A 7884-nucleotide genomic window follows, 5' to 3' on the forward strand; every position below is an offset into this window, starting at 1 on the left:
GCGCCAGCTTTTTTTTTTTTTTTAATTGTCCAGTCAACCAAGCTGACCCCTTAAAGGCAAGCACTAGTTTTTAGGCATACGCAGGAACTAAGATCTTCCAGGCTCACAGATATTAATTGCTCTGCTTGCTAACGTATATCTCCAATGTAAACTATTGGTCATTGGTTAATTATATATTCACCAAAGCTCTCCCCTGTCATTAAAACACCTGAACTTCTTTTTGCCCTAAAAATAACAATTCTTTATTCCCTCTCAGAATTTTCCCTGAATTTTTTTACCTTGAATTTTTTTTTATTATTTTTTTAGAAATTTTAATTTATTTAAAAGTTAGAGTTACAGACAGTGAGAGGAAAAGACAGAGAAAAAGGACTTCCTTCCATTGATTCACTCCGCAAGTGGCCGCAACGGCTGGAACTACGCCAATCAGGAGCCAGGAGACTCTTCCAGGTCTCCCACACTGGTGTGGGGGTGCAAGGACTTGGGCCATCCCCCACTGCTTTCCCAGGCCATAGAAGAGAGCTGGATTGGAGGAGGAGCAGCGGGGACTAGAACCCACGCCCATACTGGATGCTGGAACTGCAGGCAGAGGCTTAACCTACTGCGCCACTGTGCTGTGCTGCACTTTTACCTTGAATTGCTGTACCCTTTAAGGTCCTCTGAGTATAACTCGTGTCATTATTTTACATCAATTTAATCTAGATGGTATAGCATTTAAAATAAAAAGCAACCAATATTACATTGAATGAAATCAATGATAAAGTGGTAGAAACCAAGATTTAACCCCAAGATGAAATGTATATTTTATATGTAAATACATATAATATGAAAGGGAGAACTGCTCATGATAACATCAGCAGAATAGCTTAATTATACAAATGAGGAATGCATAACAGTTAGAAATAATTTCTCAAGAACCGATGTCCAAGAGAAAATATGTTTTTAATTTTTAAATTGTAAATTGATTATACAAAACTATTTTCATGTATGTTTTTAAATTCAAAATTGGTAAAAACTGAATGTGAGAAATTATGAGCTCAATATCCTTTGTTATATTATAATGTAAATATTTTGCATAAATGTGGTTGTTAGAAATTAAATAAGAATTGCTGTGAACAAGAAATAAAGGAAATGAAGCATACTGGTCTGCTTTATTTCTGATCCTTAGAATATTTCTATGTGCAGTTTTTGCTCATATAATATATTAGTATATTCAGTCTCAACTTATTTGGTAGAATTTCTACATTTTTGCCTTTAGTGACTATAGTTTTAGAGTTTGGTTTGTTTTCTCTAAGAACTTCTTACTCTTCCTTCAAAAACAACATTAAACTGTCAACAGAAACAGAGACATACTAAAATCTTACGTAAATTATATAAATAAATCCTTTTCAGCATTATTTACAATGTTTCTCCTTATTATTTCCTGTCTAAAATAGACAGTTATGAAATAATCAACAGTTGAGCTATGTTTCAGACAGGAAAAGCCATAATAGTATCTTGTGGTTTGCTAGTTACCTATGTTAACATGATTAGGTGAAAGTGACAATGCAAAAAATGAGCTTTCTAAAATGTTGAGTTTTCCATAAATGTAAAAAGATACTGAGTATATGAATACTTGAGAGGTTGCCTCAAAAGTAAGTGGGACATAGCTAGGAAATGAAGGCGACTTGGAGACTAGATGTGCTGTGGGATATGGATGGAGTCCTGGAGCTGAAAGATATCCATGGAAACATGAATGAGATCTGATCAAGGCTGGCACATAATTAGTGGTCACAAACCAACAGGGACTCCTAGATTTTTTTTTTAACTTTTATTTAATGAATATAAATTTCCAAAGTACAGCTTATGGATTACAATGGCTTCCCCCCCATAACTTCCCTCCCACCCCCAACCCTCCCCTTTTCCTCTCCCTCCCCCATTCCATTCACATCAAGATTCATTTTCTTTGTTTTTCTTTTAATTAATTAATTAATTTATTTTTATTTTTTGACAGGCAGAGTGGACAGTGAGAGAGAGAGAGACAGAGAGAAAGGTCTTCCTTTGCCTTTTAGTTCGCCCTCCAATGGCCGCTACGGCTGGCGTGCTGCGGCTGGCGCACCACACTGATCCGATGGCAGGAGCCAGGTACTTATCCTGGTCTCCCATGGGGTGCAGGGCCCAAGCACTTGGGCCATCCTCCACTGCACTCCCTGGCCACAGCAGAGAGCTGGACTAGAAGAGGAGCAACCGGTTCAGAATCCAGTGCCCCAACCAGGACTAGAACCTGGTGTGCTGGCGCTGTAAGGTGGAGGATTAGCCTAGTGAGCCGCAGTGCCGGCCTCGAGATTCATTTTCAATTCTCTTTATATACGGAAGATCAGTTTAGCATATATTAAGTAAAGATTTCAACAGTTTGCACCCGCACAGAAACACAAAGTGAAAAATACTGTTTGAGTACTAGTTTATAGCATTAAATCACAATGTACAGCACATTAAGGACAGAGATCCTACATGGGGAGTAAGTGCACAGTGACTCCTGCTGTTGACTTAACAAATTGACACTCTTGTTTATGGCATCAGTAATCACCCTAGCCTCTTGTCATGAGTTGCCAAGGCTATGGAAGCCTTTTGAGTTCACCGACTCTGATCATATTTAGACAAGGTCATAGTCAAAGTGGAAGTTCTCTCCTCCCTTCAGAGAAAGGTACCTCCTTCTTTGATGACCCGTTCTTTCTACTGGGATCTCACTCACCGAGATCTTTCATGTAGGGTTTTTGTTTTGTTTTGTTTTTGTTTTTGTTTTTGTTTTTTGCCAGAGTGTTTTGGCTTTCCATGCCTGTAATACTCTCATGGGCTTTTCAGCCAGATCCGCATGCCTGGGCTGATTCTGAGGCCAGAGTGCTGTTTAGGACATCTGCCATTCGATGGGTCTGCTGTGTATCTCGCTCCGCATGTTGGATCGTTCTCTCCCTTTTTTAGTCTATCAGCTAGTATTTTCAGACACTAGTCTTGTTTATGTGCTCCCTTTGGCTCTTAGTCCTATCATTATGATCAATTGTGAACAGAAATTGATCACTTGGACTAGTGAGATGGCATTGGTACGTGCCACCTTGATGGGATTGAATTGGAATCCCCTGGTATGTTTCTAAGTCTACCGTTTGAGGTAAGTCAGCTTAAGCATGTCCCGAATTGCACATGTCTTCCCTCTCTTATTCCCACTCTTATATTTAACAGTGAAATGGACACTATGAGAAACAGTGACTTGATCAGCTCTTGTCCTGACTGTTGATGTACAATGTAATACTTTATCCATTTTAGCATTTTTTTTTGTTCTAGTACTATTGGTTGAACTCTGTAATTAACACACAATTATTCTTAGGTGTTTAAATTTTAACTGAAAACTGATCCCTGTTAGGAGGTTGGAAAGCATTATGCTGAGTTAAATAAGCCAGTTCCAAAAGGACAAATACCATATGTTCTCTCTGATCGGTGACAACTAACTGAGCACCAAAAAGGGTCTCCTGGATTTGACAAATGTATGATGTATCATTTTATGGTAATGTAAGATAATATCATTAAGGTAAATAAACTTGGTTAGGTGCCTATGATAATTCTATTATCTTTGCCTTTTGGCTATAAATCTAAAATTTCCTCAAAATAAAAAACTTGCTTCCAATAAGAACATAATGCCATTTTCCATGAACTCTTTAAGATCACTCATATACATGGAATGTATCATTGCAGAGAAAGTGCTGTAAGCCTTCAATTAAAGACCTGTTATCTGAGTTTTTTATTTCAAAAAAGTAAGTAGGTTAAGAATGAAATTCCAGAATGAAACATTGTCATTGAACAGATATTATAACTAAGCCCACATGGAGTATTTTGTTTATAGAAAAATGGCTTCTTAATTTCAAAATTGTTCATCCTACTGCCTTAAAGATAACATCATGGTGAAGGAAGTGAGAAATAAGTTTCTCATTTCTTTTCAAAAGAATAAACTTCTTAAATTCACCAATCTGTTTTTCCTTAATTGCTAAAAATAAACATGGCATTTCCTTTTTTTAAGATTTATTTATTTGGAAGAGAGATTTACAAAGAGAGAGGTAGAGAGAGACGTCTTCCATCCATTTTTCACTCCTCAAATTAACTCAAGGGCCAGGGCTGGGCCAGGTTGAAGCCAGGAGCCAGGCACTTCTTTCAGGTCTCCCATGTTGGTATAGGAGTCCAAGCACTTGGACCTTTGGCTGATTTCCCAGGCACTTTATTATTTTTTAATGATATTTATTTTATTTATTTGAGAGTTTGAGTTATAGGAGTGAGAGAGAGAGACAGAGAGAAAGTCTTCAGTCTGCTGATTCACTCTCCAAATGACCGGAACTGCCGGAGCTGCACCACTCCGAAGTCAGGAGCCAGGAGCTTTTTCTAGGTATCCCATGTGGGTGCAGGGTCCCAAGGACTTGGGCCATCTTCCATTGTTTTCCAAGGCCACAACAGAGAGCTGGATTGGAAGAGGAGCAGCCAGGACTAGAACCAGCATCTCTGTGGGATGCAGCCGCTGCAGGTGGAGGATTAACCTGCTGTGCCATGAGCCCTCCCCTCCCAGGCACTTTAGAAGGGAGCTGAATCAAAAGTGGAGCTGCTGAAATGCTCCTACTGCAGGGGTAATTTAATCAGTTCTGCCAGAATGCTGGCCCCTGGCATTTCCCTGTTTAGAACTACTGAACATATTTTTAGGGTGAATATTAGAAATACCTGTAATAAAATATGCTTATTAGGGGCTGTCGCCGTGCCTCACTTGGTTAATCCTCCGCCTTACGGCTCCCGCATCCCATATGGACGCCGAGTTCTAGTCCCGACTACTCCTCTTCCAGTTCAGCTCTCTGCTGTGGCCTGCGAATGCAGTGGAAGATGGCCCAGGTGCTTGGGCTCCTGCACTCGCATGGGAGACCATGAGGAGGCACCTGGCTCCTGGCTTCAGATCAGTGCAGCGTGTTGGCAGGGGCAGCCATTTGTGGGGTGAACCAACAGAAGGAAGGCCTTTCTCCCTGTCTGTCTCTCACTGTCTAACTCTGTCAATTATATATTGGCCAGCGCCGCGGCTCAATAGGCTAATCCTCCGCCTGCGGCGCCGGCACCCCGGGTTCTAGTCCCGGTCGGGGCGCCGGATTCTGTCCCGGTTGCTCCTCTTCCAGTCCAGCTCTCTGCTGTGGCCCGGGAAGGCAGTGGAGGATGGCCCAAGTGCTTGGGCCCTGCACCCCATGGGAGACCAGGAGAAGCACCTGGCTACTGGCTCAGATCAGCGCGATGTGCTGGCCGCAGCACACCGGCCACAGTGGCCATTGGAGGGTGAACCAACGGACAAAACGAAGACCTTATTCTCTGTCTCTCTCTCTCACTGTCCACTCTGCCTGTCAAAAAAAAAAAAAAAAAAATGGGAGACCAGGAGGAAGCATCTGGCTCCTGGTTTCAGATTGGCGCAGCACTGGCCTTAGCGGCCATTTGGGGTTTGAACCAACAGAATGAAGACCTCTCTCTCTCTCTCACTGTCTAACTCTGTCTGTCAAAAAAAAAAAAAAAAAAAAAAAAAAAAAAAAAAAAAAAAGAATCCCTTCTTAGGCCACTCTTCAGGAAAAAAGGAAGGAGAAACAGAGAAATCAAACCACAGGTCCTAGAAAAATCCTAAAAAAAAATTAGAAAATCAGAGGAATTCTTGATTTTCACCATGCTAGTCCATCACTGTCAATTGTAGTCTGGACCTCTAGAGAAGTCTACTGACAACTCTCCATTGAGAGACAGTACAATGACTCAATATATATACTCAGTAAATGTTAATTAATTGAGTGACCCACTCAGGAACCAATGGGAAAAGGTGACCAAGTTAATGATCTCCTGAATAGCTCTGTTGATCCAAACTGCAAGACCAAAAAGGTGCATTTGGAAGAAGAATGTAGTATCTGGAATATTCAAATATATGGAATCGATTAGTAGTATCTCCCCACAATAGATGCCCAGCCATATGATAGTGTGTAATTTATAAAATTTTATTGAGACTGAACAACATCTCTGAGATTTTTATCATTGTCATTTAACAGATGAAACTGAGGTATAGATGCTGGTGATTAGGAAATTGTACTAGTGTCTCAGAGCTAATTACCTGTTGAATGTCCATACTACAGAAAGTACTTTATACATTCATTCATACATTCAATCCACATCAAAGAATGAATGACATGCTTCACAGAACTAGAAAAACTAATCTTAAAATTCATATGGAAACAAAAAAGATCCCAAATAATCAAACAGTCTTTAACAAAAAAACAAAGCCAGAGGCATCACAATACTGTATTTCAGAACACACTACAGCGCTATTATAACCAAAATAGCATGATACTGGCAAAAATAGACATGTAGACCTATGAAACAGAATAGAAACTAACAAATAAGTTCACATATGTACCATGAACTAATCTTTGACAAACGAGCTAAAAGCATTCCCTGGATAAAGGACAGTCTCTTGAATAAATGGTGTTGAGGAAATTGGATTTCTACATGCAAAAATTTGAAAAAAGTCCCCTAGCTTACAGGCAAGAATTAACTTAAAATCAAGGATCTAAATCTAAGGTCTGAAATGATCAAACTACTAGAGGAAAACAGGGAAACACTACAAGACAGTATTTTGGCAAAGACTTTTTGGGTAAGACACATAAGCATAGGCAATAAAAGGAAAAATAGACAAATAATATTACATCAAACTAAGGTTTCTGACTAGTAAACAAATAACAACGTGAAGAGATAACTGACATAATGGAGAAAATGCTGACAAACTGTGTATCTGATAAAAGGTTAATATCCAGAATAAGACACTTACAAACAATCCTGATAAGAAAGAGCAAAGGATAGGGATAGACATTTTTTTCAAAGAAATACAAAGGACAAACAGGCACATGAAAAAAAAATGCTCAGGATCGTTTTCCACTGGGGAAAGGCAAATAAAAACCAAAGAGAGGTATTATCTCAGTCCAGTTAGAATGGCTATCAACCAAAAATTTAAAAATAACAAATAATCACAGGATGGGGAGAAAATATACTAGTGGTAGAAATGCGTATTAGAACAACCATTAAGAAAACAATACAGAGATTGCACAAAATACTATATAACATATATAATATATATAAATAATATAACACAAATATTCCAATTCTGGGAATATATAGAAAGAAAATGAAGTCAGCATGTGAATGGGATACCTATGTTCACATGTATATAATACCACAATTCATAATTGGAAAACATCAAATCAACCAAGCTGTCCATTAACTGATGACTGAATAAAGACAACATGCCATGTATACAAATCCTAAAATTTGCAACAAAATGGGTAGAATTGGAGATCAATATACCAAGTGAAATTAGCCAGATGCAGAAAGACAAATTCCTCATATTTTCCCTCAGGTGGGGAAGTTCATATATAGAGAGAATATAAAAATAGCTTTTGTATTTTATCAAATACTCAATATTTTATCAAAGTTATAAAGACATTATTCAAGATAATAAAATTATACTCTTTTCTCACTTTCTTGTCAATGTGAATAGTTTCTATTGATATTGAATGAGAAAAATTGGCATTGCAAAAAATTTCATTTCTTGTTTACTTTGTATGTCACCAGATCATGTTTTGCTTTTTTGATCATTATGTTTGGATCAATTTTCTTTATAGCTATTTCCTGGACTTGTCTTTTTTGTAACATACATTGCAGGTACTGGTTTAGAGCTTATTCTTGATTTTATGGAGCAAATCAGGTAGGGTATCCTCTTTATAGTTTCTGGAAGAATTTGCATGAAGCTATTATTTTTTTCCCTGATTAGCCCAAAAATATGCCACTCACCCCTCTATTCCTGGATGTTTC

The sequence above is a fragment of the Oryctolagus cuniculus genome, chromosome 9, assembly GCF_964237555.1.
Source record: "Oryctolagus cuniculus chromosome 9, mOryCun1.1, whole genome shotgun sequence".
NCBI classification, from domain to species: Eukaryota; Metazoa; Chordata; class Mammalia; order Lagomorpha; family Leporidae; genus Oryctolagus; species Oryctolagus cuniculus.